Raw genomic sequence first — 21,204 nt, 5'->3', positions numbered from 1 at the left:
ATTATTCGTTGTATTGAGTTTTTTCTTCTGAATCTGTTGGTTCTATTTTGTGTTCTGGGTTATGCTAAGTGATCTGTTCGTGCTTTTCTTGATGTTACTGTGGCTCATGTTTACGTTTGTTCACCTAGGTTTGGTGATTGAAAATTTATTGTAACTTGGGATATTTCTTTTAATCGGTGCCGTGTGAGCTTGTGATTGTAACATGTTCGTAATCGTGGCTTGATTTGTCTGTCACGTTCCGTGGTGCTGCCTTCGTATCCGCGTTTGGTGTGGGCCATTTACTTTTACTGGGTGCTGTCACAGTCCTCGATTTGCTAACCCCTTTTCTCCCCTTTTGGGCTTGAATGTTAAAATTTCATTTAATTTTAGAATACGTCAAACATGTGCGTACCATGGTACCTACGTAGTTTTCCTGATGCATCAGTATATAGGTATATAAATATGGTTGTTCTTAAAGAAATGAATGATTTTATTTATTAGCAATGAATTTCTTTCTACTTATATAATTCTGTGATTTTCTGTATATTTATTTTACCCTAATGTTGGGTGTTAATTGTAAGCTTAATACCTTTTTCAGTTTATTTAAATTTGACCCAAAGGTTTAAATTGTAGTGTAAAAGATTTATTTATTATATTTTATTTTAAATTTTTGAATTTTCCTGGTGTCATTTCTTGGTGTGTTTGCTAAGCAATTTCCTGATCCCGTCCTCTCTCATTAAGTGGGTAGGCTCCTGGTCCCTACATGCTTCCTCTTGTCTATTTCCTTGGGTATGTTTTACTGTCTTATATTATTTTTGCTCTATTGAAAATTTATTTGTAAGCGCTCGTCCCTATGACCATCGTCATTTACTCATACTTATTAGGGGCGTTGCAGTTGTGGTAGCGTTGTCGCGTGGTTTTCTGTGTTGAAGCTACGCAGTACAGCTAGTTATGAAATTGCCACGCAGGCAGCCTGAATGACACCAAGAAATAAGTAAATATTTATGTATATATTTGTAAGCTGAGGTGAACCCCACTGATTATTTTGGCTTTTGTTTCATGTACACCCCCATGATGGCTGGACGGTCGATAATGGATCCGAGCATGCTGAGAAGCGAGGAGCTGTCTTACGAACTGAACATTCGTGGATGCGAGTCCAGTGGAACCAATGCTGTCAAAGTTCAAAGACTGAGGGAATCCGCCCACTTTCCCATCATGGTACCCGAATTGGACCGGCAGGCAGTTGGTGAGTCGATTACCCTTATTCAAGATAACATTGATGAATTGAGGGAATTATGTTCTTCTTTTACTGATGTTACGCCTTCTAAGGCACAACTGAAAAGAATTAAAGTTAGGGTAGATCACTATTTAAATCGAATCAAGGATCTGCTTACTTTAGAACTTAATCCTTTCCATCGCCAAGAAATTTCTGAACTATTGTCCGTGGCCATTGCCTTGTCCTGTGATGTTCATGCAATTGAGATGTTTATCGATGTAAAAAAACTTACTATCATTGATGTTGATCCACAGGCGAGTAGGGTCGAACTGGTTGATGCATCATCCTCCCTCCCGTCTCGTACATTGACTCCGCAAGGAGAAGGCAAATGTCAAGCATGTTTACCGGTGAACTCCTTTGTTGTACCTCCTCCTGTTTTAGAGTTATTTAAAGGCTTGCCTGATTTCTCGGTGGACTCTATCGAAGAAACGATTCGATTTTTAAGATTCTGGATAGAATTGTTGGAAACTGCACATGTTTTCGAACTAACTTCGCTAAATGTTTTCCGTGTCTGCTTCCCTCACTGTCAGGGCATGCTGAAGGATGAGCTACGGGATGCCATTACTGAAAACGTCAATGTAGAGGACTTTCATGACACGATATTGAATAAGTATATTCCTTGGACTGCACTACAGTCTCTCGTCCAAAGTTGTTGTTTCCGTAGGCAATCCTTAAATGAGAAATTGTCCAGTTATATAAAAGATGTGAAATACTATTGCAAGGTCTTCAGGCAATCCATTTCGGAAACGAATTTGGTGAATCATTTGGTAAGGGGTATCTCGCCGCAGTACCGTTCTTACATGTGCTTTACTCCGAGACCTGTAACCCTTAAGGAACTGGAGGCGGCTTGTGTTGAGGCAGAGAGTGTGCGTTATGAGGATTCGTGCCGTGTGGCGGACGTTCCCCCACCCTCGCCTTGCACTCGGGATGTTTCTCTAACGTTACCTCCGGCTGTTCAGCCCGTTAAGAAGTGTTATGCATGTGGTGCCAGAGATCATCTTCGGGACAAGTGCCCGAGTCTAAAACAATCAAGTGCATCTCAGAACTTTAACAACAACCATCGTACATGTTTCATTTGTGGGTCCAAACAACATGTTAAACGTTATTGTCCAAATAAGCCCAGTCCTTTAACAAATTCTCCTCAAAATCAACCAAGAATATGACTAGCCGAAGCAAAAGTACCTGTGAATTTGTCTCCTGTTTCAACTAGACATGTGAACTTGGGTAATCAGTATAGTGATATCCTGTGTCATGTTGATTGTCAGTGTATTTCTGCCCATGTATGTGTTAACCTACCTTTTATTCCAGCTGAGGTCAACGGAGAGCCTGTGTCTGCTCTCGAGGATTCTGGGAGCGTGTACTCCTTAGTCAACATGTCCTGGTATGAAAGGTATAAATCCCCTTGTAACCTTCCTGAACTCCAACCGGTAACTATAAATTGTGTCACAGCTAACAGTTCTACCGTATGTGTTGTTGGATCTATTCTTGTCAAAATCAGAATTGTAAACTTCACGTGGAAATTTAAATTAATAGTAGTTAGGGAATTGTGTTGTGATCTTATTTTGGGAGCTGACTTATTGACCCATGTTGGTTTAGTGATTGACCTTCGGGAAAGAAAATTATTTTTCAAGTTTTCTCCTGATTCGAATGTTCCTTTAATTGGCAGGCGTATTATTCCATCCAGTTTAATTTCTTCTGTTGAGAGTGCTTCTAATGTTGAAACCGCCCAAATTAACTTGCAGCATTTACCTGATGACCAAGCTGTACAGATCCGCGATTTGTGTGCAAGATTTCCCGACGTTTTCACCGATAAGCTTGGGTTAACTAACGTCCTTGAGTATAAAATTGATGTGTCCGACAATATCCCTGTCAGATCCCCTCCTTATCGCTTGGCTCCTCCCCGTATGAAAATTTTGAAAGACATTATCCAAGATATGTTGAATGAAGGTGTCATACGTCCATCCACCTCTGCCTATTCCTCCCCCATCTTTCTTGTGCCCAAACCTAACGGCGGTTATCGTCCTGTCGTGGATTATCGTGCATTAAACCGCAAGGTGGCTCTGCAGTCTGTACCATTACCTGACATTCATTCTTGTTTTTCCTGGTTTCATGGTGCTAAATTTTATACTTCATTTGATTTGAACAGCGCGTATCTTCAGATCCCTCTCGCTGAAGAGTCTCGTCATCTTACTGCCTTTGCGACGGACTGGAATCTGTATGAATTCTGTCGCGTACCGTTCGGCCTATCGACTGGTGCTGCTATTCTCACACGCCTCCTAGATTCCATCCTTTCGGACATTAAATTTCACTACGTGTATCATTATCTGGATGATCTGATAATTTATTCTGAAACCTTCCAGGAACATGTCCAACATATCCATGAGGTACTTACTAGGTTAAAGCAAGCTGGCCTGACTGTCAAGATCGCTAAGGTGTCCTTCGCAAAACCCCAGATGTCCTTTCTCGGCCACATTGTATCTCCCGAAGGGGTTGCTATCGATAAAAGTCGAACTCAAACCATTCACGACTTCCCTCCTCCCAAAAACCAAAAAGACGTTGCTCGTTTCATTGGCATGGCTAACTTCTTTAGGAAATTTGTGCCAAATTTCGCTGAAATCGCTGCCCCTCTCAATGCGTTAAGACGCAAAGATGCCAAATTTATATGGGACCTACCCCAAAAAGAAGCTTTCCAAAAATTGAAAACCGCATTGGCTAACTCTCCCGTCTTGGCCATTCCTGACTTCTCCAAAAAATTCATAGTACAGACCGATGCTTCTTGTTCGGCTGTTGCTGGTGTTCTTCTTCAGGAGTCTGAACTGGGAAGACGCCCCATTGCGTATGCATCTCGTGCATTAAGTTCATTAGAATCTAAGTACTCCGTGTATGAACTTGAATGTTTGGCAGTCATCTTTGCCTTAGAAAAATTTCGAATGTATATTGAACATGCCCCCTTTCTCTTGGAAACTGATAACATGGCCTTAAGTTGGGTTCTGAATCGCCCGCGTCGTACTGGTCGTCTTACTAGATGGGCAATTCGAATTTCTGCCTTCAAGTTTGAAGTACGTCACATAAAAGGTACTGATAATGTTGTTGCAGACTGTCTAAGTCGTATGTTTGGTGACTCCCCTGTTGAGAATATTGATCCTGTAACTGTCGATCTCCCTCAACCATGTCTTTGTGTCTCTGGTTGTGTCAATGCTCTATTATCCGACTGCCCTCTGTTATATCAAGACATCAGTAAGCATCAGAAGGATGATCCTGAGTTGAATTTGATCATCAATGACATTAAAGCTGGTAAAATGGTAAAACCCTATAGTATGCGTAGGGGTATCTTGTGTTGTAAGGCTCGTAACGATAAGAAATGGAAAATTGTTTGTCCTCAACTCTTGATTCCGGTTGTTTTTCAGTACTACCATAATTCTGCTATTGGTGGACATCTTGGTATCTTCAAAACCCGTCAAAAGATCAGACATTTCTTTATTTGGAAGGGCATGGATTTTCAAATTGCTGAAATGGTAAGGTCTTGTCGTGCGTGTGCTATTAGCAAACCGGCGTTGAACACTAAAATTGGTATGTTAGCATCATCCCAAGCTTCCTCCCCCATGGAAAGACTGTTTGTGGACTTCGTTGGTCCGTTACCCCGTTCGAGGCAAGGCTCCAGATTCATACTTGTGTGTGTAGACGGATATTCCCGTTTTTCGTGGACCTTCTCGACTCGGTCGGCTAACGCTCCTACGGTTATTAAATGTTTAAACTCCATTTTTAGTTCTTTTGGACCTCCTAAATTTTTGGTAACGGATAATGCTAAGTACTTCTCATGTAATCTGTTCAAGAAATTTTGTTTTGAGCTATCTATCTCCCATGTCACTACTTCTCCCTACCATCCTGCCCCATCGTATGCTGAGAGAGTGAATCGGAATCTTAAATCTGCGTTGATTGCGTTCCATCATAAGGATCATCAAAATTGGGATTCCTCTCTGCACTGGCTAACATATGCATTAAATTCAGCTGTTCATGAGTCTCATATGCAAACTCCTATGTCACTGATGTTCTCCTTCACCCCCTTTTCACCCATTTCTAATCTGTTGAGGATTGATGAATTGCTTCCTGAGAAAAAGGATCCTGAGGAGATTAAAAGAGTGTGGAAGAAAGCTAAAGATAGATTAAAAGTTTCACATGCTAAAGTGGAAAAGCAGTATAATAAGGGCCGTCGACCCACTGACCTGGCTGTTGGTGACGAAGTCTATATCATGACTCATTACCAAAGTAAGGCGGTGGATAAATTCAGTCGTAAGCTTGCTCCCCGTTTCCATGGTCCTTGTACTATCTTAGAGTTTTTGACCCCTGTTTCTGTTTTGGTAAATGATCCCATTTCTAAAAGAATCAGGCGAGTTCATCTCAGCCAAGTAAAACCAGCTTAAATTATTAATTTATGTCCGTTGTAAATGTTAGACTCTTGTTGTATGTTTTAATATGTAACATTTCATGTGTAAGGCCTTGATGGCAGAAGTATTTCCTATGTAACTAGTGAGGGTTAGGTGCTCCTTATCACTCCATGCAATAATTTTCCCGTGCTATGTGCACGTATTTTTTTAAAATGAAATTTTGAGATGTAATCTCATGTCACTGTAAGTGTTGGAACTTACTATTGCTCCGTGATTTTTCTAAAACCTTATCGTTACTCCGGGTCATGAGAACCCAGTTCGTATTAAATGTACTGGACCATTTTGCATTTATTAGTATATGTGTGGTGTGCTTGTTCCCTCGTTGTCTGCTTCCTCGTTCATGTTGCAGCTTGTGCGCACATTCTCCATCCTGAAGCTGCTGTTTCCTGAAGCGCCCGAGGACTGGTACATCACAGGATGTCATGGAAGCTCAACATTTGGTGCTGCTGATTGCAAGTCATGTGTCTGTTTTCCACCTGGTGCGTTGTACGCTGTCCTTACTGGCCATTTGAACACCGTCTTCTTGCACATTGAACAGTCCATGTGTGCCCTGTGTTGTTTCTTCTATGTCACTCCATGACCAAGTAAGACTGTTCCTAAGTTATTCTATATGCATGAAAGGAAACATACTCAACGTCAAGAAAAGTTGATGCTAAATTGGTGATGCCAAAGTGCATTATGAACATATCTTGTGGACTTATATCCATCCTTGAACGTTCTTGTACTCTGCGACGCAGTGACACCTTCCTGAGTGCACTAGACTGAATGCTACCTGCTTCGTCTCGGCCCCCAGTGGTCCTCTTTCGGCGGGGGGTGACTGTGGCGTTATTAAAATAGAAACTCTTATTGAATCATATACCTTCGACCATCTACGGATATTGGACATTTATTTAAATTGTGTCTATTTTTGACACTTGTAATTCTTATTCTCTGCTAATGACCTTGGGTTCCCAGCCTAGTAACTGAGTTGAACTATTATTTTACCACGTTCATATGAGGCTGGAGTTCGACTATATTTGAAGTATAAATTAAGAAAGACTTCGTATCTCGTGAACTTGGATTATATCTGCCCTAGCACCTTGGACGTTTGGCTACTAAGTACCTGCTCTGCCTATACGAGGAGAGATGAACTTTCCGTTGTATGGTTACTCTATGTGTGTAGTTTCTAAACGTGTAATGGCACGGTAGGCCAGCTACGGGGACTGCTACGCTATCTATCAGATTGAATGTAGTACCAAAGAGTGTGATGTAACTGTTGCTCGCCAGGGCGCGTATCGAGTCTGCCAGGTGTCACGCCTAGCGGCGAACTTGGTAGCGCGACATTTTGCGTAGGATGTCTTGGAGGCTGGTTGTAGCAATGATGGCTGCGGAGACTGTTACCAGAACGATGTGTAATCCAACTGGTGTTGGATGATAAACAAAAAAGGCCACATCGAGTGATGGGAGTTTAAGTATTTTGTTTTGGTGTATAATATGTGTGTTAATTTGTAAATATGTAATTATATAGGTAGTTTATTTATACTTGTGGAGTGATATTGTTAGGTCGAACTACGAGGTGAGTTATCTTGGCATAAGGCTTGCTTGTAAGTATTTTAAAGTATCATTGCTATTAATATTATTTTACTGCGTGTGTGTAATATTTGAATTTGTGGTGGAATATGAACATTGTGGACATCTAAGTTTTAGTGATGCCGTGTTTTGCTTCTAGTGTACGTGATGTACATAACGGTGAGCTATCCTTGTGCTAAGATAACATTTGAAAATTTTTATCGTGTCCTTGTTCTAAATTTGTCATTCTCTTCGCTCGGGCTTTACCTTTTGGTGTTTTTGCTTGTGATTTTCCTTGTAATGTCCGTATGCGTGTGCGGCCTTCCTTTTATACTGTGGTATTTTATCGTTTTCTTACGTGTTGTATTTTTGGCGTATATTCGTGTTTCTGCTTGTCTCCTTGTGCGAATTGTGTTGGTTGTCGCATGTTTTGGCTATCCTGTGCCCGTATTTTGGCCTAACAATGCACTTACATTTCTCTCCATAATTTTCTTTAATCTTTTTTTTTCATTATTATTATTATTATTATTATTAGTCACCTTTGGTAAGTTGAATTATGCTTAATTTTCTTGGTGAATAATTGAGTTGAGTCTGTTTTAGTTATATTCCTTCCCTTTGAGGGCTTTAAATTAAATATCATTCATTTGTTGGTGTAATATCGTATAAATGTTATCAGTTTCAACAATACAAGTAACGTTTAGTAGGTCGAGGGCTGGACACCCCTGGAGAATGGGATGGTTCCTTATCTTATCTTTTGGTGTGGGTATTGTTGTTATTATCACTTCGTGCCTGACAGTTATGTAACATTGTTAGTGTGTGATGGGTGTGTGCATTGTGTCTGCCCGATGACTGCATCGTGTATTATACTCCATAAATTATTCGTTGTATTGAGTTTTTTCTTCTGAATCTGTTGGTTCTATTTTGTGTTCTGGGTTATGCTAAGTGATCTGTTCGTGCTTTTCTTGATGTTACTGTGGCTCATGTTTACGTTTGTTCACCTAGGTTTGGTGATTGAAAATTTATTGTAACTTGGGATATTTCTTTTAATCGGTGCCGTGTGAGCTTGTGATTGTAACATGTTCGTAATCGTGGCTTGATTTGTCTGTCACGTTCCGTGGTGCTGCCTTCGTATCCGCGTTTGGTGTGGGCCATTTACTTTTACCGGGTGCTGTCACAGTCCTCGATTTGCTAACCCCTTTTCTCCCCTTTTGGGCTTGAATGTTAAAATTTCATTTAATTTTAGAATACGTCAAACATGTGCGTACCATTGTACCTACGTAGTTTTCCTGATGCATCAGTATATAGGTATATAAATATGGTTGTTCTTAAAGAAATGAATGATTTTATTTATTAGCAATGAATTTCTTTCTACTTATATAATTCTGTGATTTTCTGTATATTTATTTTACCCTAATGTTGGGTGTTAATTGTAAGCTTAATACCTTTTTCAGTTTATTTAAATTTGACCCAAAGGTTTAAATTGTAGTGTAAAAGATTTATTTATTATATTTTATTTTAAATTTTTGAATTTTCCTGGTGTCATTTCTTGGTGTGTTTGCTAAGCAATTTCCTGATCCCGTCCTCTCTCATTAAGTGGGTAGGCTCCTGGTCCCTACATGCTTCCTCTTGTCTATTTCCTTGGGTATGTTTTACTGTCTTATCTTATTTTTGCTCTGTTGAAAATTTATTTGTTAGCGCTCGTCCCTATGACCATCGTCATTTACTCATACTTATTAGGGGCGTTGCAAGGTGAAAGAAGGTGCCGGGATGAATGGGTCTAACTACAGTATCAAGACAATAATTTAGAACTTAAACAGAATGTTATATTTTTTAAATTGAACCTTAACAAATTTTCATAACAACGAAACGTCAGGTACAATGACAAATTTTAGACAAGACAAGATAATTCAAAATTTAGTAACAGTTTAACAATCTGGGCTTCAGGAACCTCGCTTTACAATTCTTGAGCTCCTAGCTCAAATTTACAAAAGAGCACAAATTTGTTCAAGAGCAGAAATCCCTCAATACATGGAGCACTCGCTCATAACTTACAATATCAAGCCTCTCAGAGGCGCTTTTACAACACTTGAAAAGAGCTGAAGTGCTCTCAATTTTCCAAGCCTATTCAAGGCAATATCAGAAAATTACAATCACTCGCCATCAAGGCATAAAATTAGAAACAGGGGTATATTAGTTCCCAACCTTATGGGTATTTGCGGAAAAGAACAGGTTAGGGAAATGGCCCGAAACACAAATTGAATGGAGGCGTGTACTTGCACTCCTAGATAGGAATTTTCAAAACCTAAAGGGCACTAGACCGATGAAACAGGGGCTATTCCCAAACTATGGAGGTGACCCGTATAAGAATAAATTAAGACATTACGGAAAGGAAGAAAGACAGTTACGAAACGTAGTCACCTCAAACCAATATGAAGGAGAGCTCGAGAGGGTTCATCACTCTCTGTCCCCGATTTACAGTTAAAGATTTTATGACGTTTTTACATTAGCCGGAAGAAAGTTACATTTTTAGGAAAACTAGGTTACATAGTTAATGATTCGGACCTTTCCCTCAGGTTAAACTGCGGAGCTAGCAAGAAATAAACATGTGGAAATGACCTTGTTGGTGTACTGCTGCCTGATTAAAGAGGCGCTGCCCGCCTCCTGCTTTGACACACACCTAGGTCAGATGGCGATCAATTTGCCAAGAGACGTGAAAATCCGCAGTTTATAAACACTCGGGGAATGTTCGTGAACATTCAAGATTAACTAGCCACACCCTCTCAAATGTATTGGTTCATTTAAAAGTTACACTCAAAATCGAAGAAGAAGGCTATGATTGGTAGAAAATTAATTACAGAAATTAGGGATTCGTTGGATTCAAAACTGGCGGAAAGAAAAGATAAATATTGCCAACCCAAAAACAAATGAACATCCATTAGAAAACTTATGATTAAAAAACTTCTTTAAATCAAAATTTCTTTCACCTCACATCAGGGTTCATGATCATAGTATTTAGCAGTGGCATCTATAGAGGAAGGTCAAAACTTCTTGATGAATGACAAACGAAACAAGTAAAATACAGTCGGTTCAGGAAACTTCACAAAAACGAAATTATATCATATTTTAGAGGTGACATCTGCTGAGTAAATTCATAAGTTGGTCTAGTTTCAATTTCACTGTTTCGCCAGTAGATGAGTTCTTATAGGTGCTAGATTTTAATGCGCGCCGTTGGGGTGTACCTCCCGATACAATAATAATAATTATAATAATAATAATATAACAATAATAATAATAATAATAATAATAAATTCCAAAATTCGGGTGTTTACAAACTGAAATGTGCTACTTGTTTAAGAACTTATATTGGAGAAACAGGAAGAAACTTCATTACAAGATATCAGGAACACACCAGAGCCAAGAAATACAACATATACTCGGCCATGAGCGAACAGATGACAGACTTCAATCACATGTTTACAATCATAGATAATGATCTTAAAATACTGAAACCCGTAAATATAGGCCATTTATTACATATTGTACCAGTAAAAGAGCCCGACTTTAAGATTTTAATTTTAACGTAAGCATGAAATATTTCTCAGGGCGAAATTGGATAGACACTAGCTAGGTCTTGGTACAGGAGTCAGGGTCCTATCTACAAGAAAAATTTTAATCAGATTGAATAAGATTTTATTCATGAAATGCATATCAAATTACACATCACCTCATTGTAAATAGGGGGTGTCTTCAACATCGTCCTTTTAATGGTCCGGGTCTCCAGCTCACAGGCTGGAACATGTTCCGGAAGATGCCAAATAGTCCGTTAAGATGAGGCCGGAACACCCAGGTTGGTCGTGTATGAGTAAGTCTCGAACTTCTGATGTTCTGGATGATCTCCGATGGTCTCTGACGATGTTGCAGGTAATCACTCATCACCTAAATACAATGTGGCTGCTGGACTCAATGTCCACAAAGACTTCGAAAATGTGTCCTTCGTCACTCGCAGAATTTACAAGTCAAAGTTCATAAAGACCTTGAATAATTGGTTTCTCACCACTGGCGAAATTACAAGTCACTGCCCATAAAGACTTGAAAGAATTCCTTCTTTCACACTCGCGAAAATGACAAGTCCATGTTCATAAAGACTTTGAATAATTTTAGAGTTCATCACTGGCGAAAATTACAAGTCACTGTCGGTAAAGAATTTGAATAAATTGTTCCTTAACACTCGCAAATATTACAAGTCCATGTTCATAAAAACTTTGAATAATTTTAGAGTTCATCACTGGCAAAAATTACAAGTCAATGTTCATAAAGACTTTGAATAATTTTGGAGTTCATCACTGGTAAAAATTGCAAGTCAATGTTCATAAAGATTTTGAATAATTTTAGAGTTCATCACTGGTAAAGATTGCAAGTCACTGCTCATAAAGACTTAGAATAATTTGTTCCTTAACAATCACAGATATTACAAGTCCATGTTCAGAAAGACTTTGAATAATTTGTTCCTTAATACTTGCACATATTACAAGTCAATGTTCATAAAGACTTTGAATAATTTTAGAGTTCACGCGCGCACAATTGATAAGTCCCATATGGCCGTGATGGTTCAAGTTCCGCATGAAGACTGTAACTACTCGAAGATATCCTCTGACGACTACGGCAACGTGTAGAGCCAGGCTGAATACTCGGCTGTGACTGACTGATCAGGCTAAAGTGAGCCCTCCTTATATTCGGTTTGGGGGCTTCTACGTCATCATATAGCGTGATCACTTGAAGCTGGTCATCTCATGAATCCCTCGACGGATTTACTTGAGATTCACGCTTTACGACGTTTATGTGATTCCCTTGAAACTGACATGTCGTTCAAGTCGCTACCATAATTATTAGAGGAGTTTTAAAATTTTCTTAATCGAATGTTCGTGAAGGTGTGACGCTTGAATCCAGAACATACCAGGTCAGGCCAGCTACACTTGGCGTGTCAGGCGGGTGATCTATCTTTCCCCTGCGGCTACGTCACACACACAGCTGTCCTCGACTCGCTCGCTCGTTCCATCGGTTGTAAACAAACCAGGCTTGCTCGGAATATTACGCGTGATGATTAAATGCAATTAACTATCAAAAAATACGCATGTACAGGTTGTAACCGGTACATATCCCTCCCTTTCAGGGAAAAGAAAATACTATCAGGATTTTATTTTGGTCTCATCTCACTCAAAGTATTTTTTGAGATAGGGAGCATTGTAGATGCCTTCAGGGCTGCCATCTAGTCTCGTGATCTTATAGGCACCGTTGCTCAAAGATAAACGCAGATTACCATTTGGTTTCCTTACTATGGTGAGCGGATTTATATAGGGCGAAGTATCCTTGACGTTGAAGTGGTGTTTAATATTCTTAATCTCTCCAGGCTTCTCATCGAAGACGTTCGGATAAGTCTGATATATCTCTTCCTCCGCCGCTGCTATGTTACGGTGGTAATCAGGGTCTACAGTTACACTGGAGGTGTAGGTGCGAAAATCAGGCCCTTTGTAATTCAAAACTTCATTGATGGTTCCCTCCTCATTGGGATCACCATCTTCCATTGACATGGGCCGCTCTTCTTCTTCGAGCTCACCCTCTTCGTTCTGTACCTGGTCGACTGGGGGGGCATCGCCAATCACACCATCGACTTGAGTACGGGATAAATCAATCCCTTGAAGTCTAAGATCTTCACCGTCTACCAGCTGCAACTCTACAGATCCAATCCTACATAGGTGAATGGTGTTGGCAGAGTAGTCAATGGTAGCCTTATATTTAGACAGAAAGTCTGAACCCAAGATAAGGTTAAATTTCATAGGCCAGACTATCAGAAAGACATGCTCACTCACTTCTTCATTGATAGCAAACTCAAGGAAGACTTGCTGCTTACATTTGATATTCTTATCAGGAATAATGCCCTTGAACTTAACTTGTGCTACCGGCAAAATGAGAATGTTATATCTATCCTTGATTAATGTTATCAATTTGTCAGAGATTAGGGAAACTTGCGCTCCCGAGTCCACTAGTGATGATACTTGAAATTCCCCAATGTTAATATTGATTATCGCTAAACTTCGTTGGACATGTTGACGAATGTGTAATTCGTCTTCAAATACTAAGTCATCATCGATGTGCCAAAAATTCATTATATCTACATGGAATGTCCCGACCTCCTCATTTTCGGGCAATCTTATTTCCGAAAATTTTAAGTTTTTTCGCAACAGCACCTGTGGACTCTGGATTTTGACCAAAGGTGTTGTTTCTTTTATGGTATTGTATTCAAGGGAAGTCGCTCCAGGTTGATGACCCTCTTGTTTCTTCTGATGGAGGTAGTCCTGCGTTTCCTTCCATCGTTGGTGCAAGTCAGAATTGTTTGAGTCTCTACTCTCTCCTTGCCTTCTCTCTTGTTTAAACCAGGTAGGTTTGGTTTGGTACGGCGTCTGGCCACGGTATGGGCGTCTCCTAAACCCTCTATACCGCGGAGGTGAAGATTGTGTATCTCTCTCTTCCCTTCTATCCGCTCGTTCAGCACTTTGTCGCGGTTGTTCAGAAGTATTAGCCTGAACTGGATGGGCGGCTACGTCCTTACTCTTGCTCGGTTTCAAAGTTCCCTGCGCATGAGCAGTATCAAGACGTCGTAATACGGCATGTAATTGGTCCATGTTCTTAATGTTCGCTGCTAATAAGATCTCTTGAACGTGGGAAAGATACTGTAACGTAATGACCTGTATGAGTTCCTTCTCAGGCAAAGGAGCGTCTAAGTACTGCATCTTCTTCAACTGAGATAAAAAAACCTGCGTATCGAGAGGTGTTAATGGAGGTGTTATACCTTCTCGAATATAGTTGAAGTTTGATAAGGTGTTGAGTTTCTGCGTTCCAAAAACATTCAATTAAAGACTTCTCAAAGTCAGAGTATGTCTTGAAATTAGATTTGAATACGGAGTACCAGGAAAGAGCCTTGCCTTCTAATAATCGGGCAACTGTTCTTAGCTATCTATCTTCACTAATCTTGTGCTCTTGAAAATATTCCGCTACATTGATCAGAAACTCTTTAGCCGGTGAATTTAGGAGGTTTCTGCTCTTGGATTTTAACGATAGTTGTCTGGTATGACGTTCTCCGACTCCCTCTATCGAACTATGACTAGGTGTGGACGTATCTCGAGATTCAAGATAAACAACTTTAGTGGCTAGTTGTTCGAGATTATTCTTGACATCCCCCAACTGGAGTTGGAATATTTTTTCGACTTGTTTGACATCATTATTTAATTCAGTTTTAAGTTCACCAACATCTTTGCAAATACGACTAATTTTTGTGGTCGTATTATCGGCTTGTTGAGTGAACTGTTTGTCAAACTCGCCCTGCTTAGCCTTTAATATAGCAACTTCGTTTCCAACTCTGGAAATGTCATTCTTAACCGTGTCCCTAAGAGTATCTTGGACAGAAACAATTTTAGCCTGCATTTGCGAGAGCTGACCACGTGACTCCTGAAATTCGGCCTTCAAATCCTCAATGTCCTGCGAAAGCTGTTGGACTGAAGGAAGAACCTTCTTCAAATCCCCCTTAAAATTCATATGACTTGGTCTTTAACAGTTTTTCTCATTTCCTCGATGTTACGAGTAAGCTGAGAATTAATTTCAGTGAATCGGTCATCAATTTTCTTATTGGACTCAGAGAATCTTTCTTCTATCCTAACACTTGCTTGATCAAAACGAGATTCAAAGTTCGCATTCATTTTAGTAAAGCGCTTATATAACCTGGCATTAGCTTCAGTTAATCGCCTATTCAGGTTGGCATTTGATTCTGTTAATTTACTTGAACGCTTATCTAAGTTGGTATAATTAGCTTTAGCTTCGGCATTTGCTTCAGCTAATCGCCTATCTAGGTTGGCATTAGATTCAACATTTGCTTGGGCTAAGTTATTTAAAAGTTGGTCTACATTGGCAAGATTAGCATTAGTTTGTACATTAGCCTCAGCTAAGCTAGAAAGATTGCTGTTATTTTCAGCGAGACGTCGCTCTAAATTAACATTAGCCTCAGCTATGCTACAAAGATTACTATTAGTTTCGGCGAGGCGTCGCTCTAAGTTAGCACATGTTGCAGTAAGCCTAGTCTCTAAATTGGCGTAAACCTCATTCATATTAAGCCTAAGGGCTTCAATTGCTGCGAGTATATTATCCATATTTAAGGCAATTTTTATACCTCAAAATGTGACACATAGAAATTTTTAGTCATAAATTGAAATATCAGTGGCTTTAAAAGTTCAAAAGCACAAAGTTCAGCATATATCAACACATAGAAATCAACCATATGATAAGAACACATAAAACACAAATTATTTGCCACGTCCAGGGCATAAGTTTCACTTTGCAAGTACAAAACACCACGTCCAGGGTGTTGTGATTGTCTATTATGGCGTATGTATATATATCACGCATTTCGAGTATGCACGGACTTGAAAATTATTTAAAGGTCGTTCGAAGCCCGATGAAATTGTACACGATTCATAAGAAGCGGTTCTTACTAGTAGAAAAGTCGGCTATCAGACTGAGCGTTCCATCTGAACTGCATCCTACTGCCATCTGTGAGCACAGCGTGAAGTTCAGCGCTGCTCTGCCCATTATCGATCGAGTTCGACAATATGTGCGTAGTTGTTTTGTTTTCTTCTAGTTGTTGGAGATCGTGAAGCCAAACTGTTGGAACTTGGTCGCAGATACTTGGTTTTTTAAAAGAAACCCGATCAATAAGATGACGACGGGTGAGATGTGGCTGATTTTCGACCCTGGTTAAATTTGTGGCCAACCGGCCACAAATTCTAGTTGGATTTGTGGTTTGTTTATCAACTTGTATTTGCTTCCGAGAAATTGTAAGTACCCTGCATGATGAAATCTGCATGAATACCCTTTCCCACCGAGGTATCTCCACAATCCTCAAGATTTTTGGTTTGGAGTGAACAAGTTAAAAAATTTGAATTGCGAGTATGTTTTAAACTACGGTTATCAAGAGGAATTTCTTTACCACGCGGTAGCCTTTACTCTGGCGTTAATAAGATGTAATTTTGTTAAAATCGGGACTTAGATTTCTTATGTGTTGGTAATTTTCATTTCAAAACTTCTTGTAACAGATAGTTAAGCGTTATTTCGGTGGATCACAGATGAAAATCGGTAAGTTGGAGTTGTTTGGTCGATGTCTATCTGATAATGTTTTGAAGTCATGCTTTAATCGCGACACGTGATTCGTTTCTATGGGAACTGTTGTAAACAAAGATGGTTTCCGTGTGTTGAAAAAAACAGCTGATGGCTGTCGATTGTATCTTTGATCCGGTGTGTGGACTCGTATTGTACTCCAGTTTACTATCTCTAAAATTGAAATACGTCTTCCTTTCCATTATGTAATTTAATCACCATTGGGTTCTATTTCGCCTAATTTTGGTAACATTTACTTGCCACTTCAGTTATTTCTGTGAATTATACTAGACGTGTCGAGAAACAAGCCTCAACTTACCGTTAATTATTCCATTACTGCTCTACTAATTAAATTGATTAATTTGGTTTTCAATGATTGTGATCCCAAGGTTTATTTCTTATATTTTCAAGGGTCGACCCAAGTTATATTATCTTTTCTTTTAGTATGATGATATTCTTCTTTTCTTTTAATCATCGAATTGTAAGTTCCAAGTTATTACTGTCCTTTGAGAATTGAAGTCCAGATCCATTAAAGTTGGTATAAATTTTTAATCTGTCTTTCCTTTATAGTTAGCATATTCTCTTGGGTTTTGATTCACATAGCCTATGGCACCGAGTGTCCGTTTTTCATGCCTTTTCTTCTTTGGACATCGTGGTAAGTATTTCATTTCCGTTGTTTTCTTGTTAGGTCCAGTGTTGACAACTACTACCGATTGGGAAGTTTTGGAGACACCAACGTAGAGTTGGTTGTTATACTGTTGTGTTGTAACACTATTAATTGCTAGCACTGTTAACATAGCTATCGTGCTCCATCGTGTAGGGTGTCACGTATATTACCCTACTCCCTGTACCAGTAAAAGAGCCCGACATTAAGATTTTAATTTTTAACGTAAGCTTGAAATAGTTCTCAGGGCGAAACTGGATAGACACTAGCTAGGGCTTGGTACGGGAGTCAGGGTCCTATCTACAAGAAAAATTTTAATCAGATTAAATAAGAGTTTATTCATGAAATGCATATCAAATTACACATCACCTCATTGTAGATAGGGTTTGTCTTCAACATCGTCCTTTTAATGGTCCGGGTCTCCAGCTCACAGGCTGGAACATGTTCCGGAAGATGCCAAATAGTCCGTTAAGATGAGGCCGGAACACCCAGGTTGGTCGTGTATGAGTAAGTCTCGAACTTCCGATGTTCTGGATGATCTCCGATGGTCTCTGACGATGTTGCAGGTAATCACTCATCACCTAAATACAATGTGGCTGCTGGACTCAATGTCCACAAAGACTTCGAAAATGTGTCCTTCGTCACTCGCAGAATTTACAAGTCAAAGTTCATAGAGACCTTGAATAATTGGTTTCTCACCACTGGCGAAATTACAAGTCACTGTCCATAAAGACTTGAAAGAATTCGTTCTTTCACACTCGCGAAAATGACAAGTCAATGTTCATAAAGACTCTGAATAATTTTAGAGTTCATCACTGGCGAAAATTACAAGTCACTGTCGGTAAAGACTTTGAATAAATTGTTCCTTAACACTCGCAAATATTACAAGTCCATGTTCATAAAAACTTTGAATAATTTTAGAGTTCATCACTGGCAAAAATTACAAGTCCATGTTCATAAAGACTTTGAATAATTTTGGAGTTCATCACTGGTAAAAATTGCAAGTCAATGTTCATAAAGACTTTGAACAATTTTAGAGTTCATCACTGGTAAAGAAATTACAAGTCAATGTTCACAAAGACTTTGAATAACTTCTAGAGTTCATCACTGGCGAAAATTACAAGTTACTGTCGGTAAAGTCTTTGAATAAATTGTTCCTTAACACTCGCAAATATTACAAGTCTATGCTCATAAGGACTTTGAATAATTTTAGAGTACATCACTGGCAAAAATTACAAGTCAATGTTCAGAAAGACTTTGAATAATTTCAGAGTTCATCACTGGTAAAAATTGCAAGTCATTGTTCATAAGGACTTTGAATAATTTTAGAGTTCATCACTGATAAAAATTGCAAGTCACTGTTCATAAAGACTTAGAATAATTTGTTCCTTAACACTCACAGATTTTCACACCAGGCAAATAGTGGGGCTGTACCTTAATTAAGGCCACGGCCACTTCCTTCCAACTCCTAGGCCTTTCCCATCCCATCGTCGCTATAAGACCTATCTGTGTCGGTGCGACGTAAGCCCCTAGCAAAAAAAACCACTCACAGATATTACAGGTACATGTTCAGAAAGACTTTCAATAATTTTAGAGTTCACGCGCGCACAATTGATAAGTTCCATATGGCCGTGATGGTTCAAGTTCCGCATGAAGACTGTAACTACTCGAAGATAGCCTCTGACGACTACGGCAGCGTGTAGAGCCAGGCTGAATACTCAGCTGTGACTGACTGATCAGGCTAAAGTGAGCCCTCCTTATATTCGGTTCGGGGGCTTCTACGTCATCATATGGCGTGATCCCTTGAAGCTGGTCATCTCATGAATCCCTCGACGGATTTACTTGAGATTCACGCTTTACGACGTTCATGTGATTCCCTTCAAACTGGCATGTCGCTCAAGTCGCTACCATAATTATTAGAGGCTTTTCAAAAATTTTCTTCATCGAATGTTCGTGAAGGTGTGACGCTTGAATCCAGAACATACCAGGTCAGGCCAGCTACAATTGGCGTGTCAGGCGGGTGATCTATCTTGGCCCTGCGGCTACGTCACACACACAGCTGTCCTCGACTCGCTCGCTCGTTTCATCGAATGGAAACACAGCAGGCTTGCTCGGAATGTTAAGCGTGATGATTAAATGCAATTAACTCTCAAAAAATACTCATGTACAGGTCGTAACCGGTACAATATATCTGAAGAATTTTACGTTTATCTGGACCAAAGGAAAAATTCAACAAATAATATCAATGAGCTTTCTGAGAAGTATATCATTTTATATGAAGAACTAATAAAAGCGAGAGTTAAGAAGAAACATCAGACTTCAACACGTCACACTCTCGGTGACACTCAGGTCGCTCACCTTAGGACGCATTCTCTTACTACCGCTCAACACTCCCCGCTCAGCGTAGTAACTGCCAGCACTTGTTTAAAAGCAGATACACACTTACCTCGGTAGATGTGAGTCCTTCTCCGCACTTGTTTTAAAGCAGATACACACTTACCTCGGTAGATGTGAGTCCTTCTCCGCACATCGGGGCCAATAATATGGAGTAAGTAATACGATCTCATTACATTATATTCATCTCATCTTCCATTTCACGCTACTTAGTATTTCGTTTTACTTCACATAAAGTGTTATCCATTACCACAAAGAACTTTGCCACTGCGGCCCCTAGTTGACTTTAAATTATGAAGTACTCAGTATTTTATACTATCTAAGGAATGCATATCAAAGATTCAACATATATGTCATCAAGCGATACAAAACAAGTGTGCTATTTACAACAATTCATCTTTTAAAATTTTATAAAGCAAAACTGGTATTTTGTAATAATATCATCAATAGTATAATGGACAATTTAACTGTTTTATCTATCATATGACTTACAATTTTAACAACATTTCTAAGATCTCATTTTAAATGTCGTAACCATGCATCAATATTTTAATGTGTCTTTCCAATTTTAATAATATCTATTTTGTATTTGTGAGATATTAATGTTAATTTATTAAGGCTGATGATGTCCCTTAGGGGACGAAACATGTACAAAATATAATAAACTTTATCTTGTATTGAATAGGCGGACCACTTAGTTATAATATTTATCTTGAATATTTTCTAATTGATTATGGTCAATACGGTATTAGTATTACTTGAAATGACGCCGTTAAAGATTCTCACTTGTAACGGTCTATACTTCGTGATTTAAATTTCTTTCTGTCCATGTCTTTGCGGTTGCTGCATTTGACGAGGAGTTTTATTTCGACGCGTTTGGCTCAGATTTTGTTTGTGATATAACCGCGCTGAGGAATAATTTTGTCTTGTAAATTTTTCAGGATTCAACGTTGAATTATGTGTTGAAAGTTAAACCTACACTGTATTATTTTGAATTTTTGTCACGAAATTTATTTCAGGAACCTGCGTTGAATACGAAGTGTTGCTTAAAGTGTAACTTGTTTCCTTACATTTTCCATCGAGGCTTTGAGTGGATGCGAGTTGCGTGAATGCCGTATGCTTTTCTTGCTGAGCCCTGGAAAACATGATATGTTTTTGTTTCTTTGACTGCATACATTTTGCTATTTATGTGTTTTTTATTTTGTGTGACTCCGATGTACATCGTTTGTTGTGCTCGTGAGATTGCACATGATCCGAGGTGTATATATTTTGTTCTTAGGATGCTTACCCACTCAGCGTGTTATAATATTGCACAGTTAGGTTAGTTTTGTCCCCCCATTTTTGGACATTAAATCACGCCTTTTGTTAAGGCTAGGGACCCCTCTGCAAGGTGCAGTGTGCAGAAGTGTGGAACGTGCCCGTCTACAGTTAAAAGTGTTAACAAAAAGTTAAGCCCGGAGCGTGGGACGAGCACGCAAGCCCAAGGTGTAAAATTAATGAAACTTCAAGATTTGATTTGATATGTTATGTGTGTCGGCATGAATTGCACATTTGTAATATATTTCCGATTCTCAAGATGGACTTTATCAAGCTGTAAAAACGTCAGAGTCATGTAGAAACTTGGATCTTTCGAAACTTTTGCCATTTAAAATTGTTGTGCTGGTTTATTTTAATAAACCGATTTTCCTCGAAAAAAG

General features: G+C 39.2%; 1 protein-coding gene across 1 annotated transcript in view; it reads right to left on the bottom strand.

The window, feature by feature from the left end:
* LOC136863901 (dynein beta chain, ciliary-like) overlaps window positions 1-21,204 on the bottom strand; it is a 5,220,903-nt gene that overhangs the window by 3,137,351 nt on the left and 2,062,348 nt on the right. The window lies entirely within an intron of this gene.

Source organism: Anabrus simplex, chromosome 2 (assembly GCF_040414725.1).
Source record: "Anabrus simplex isolate iqAnaSimp1 chromosome 2, ASM4041472v1, whole genome shotgun sequence".
In the NCBI taxonomy this organism is placed as follows: Eukaryota; Metazoa; Arthropoda; class Insecta; order Orthoptera; family Tettigoniidae; genus Anabrus; species Anabrus simplex.
This window is presented reverse-complemented; position numbering and strand designations above follow the sequence as displayed.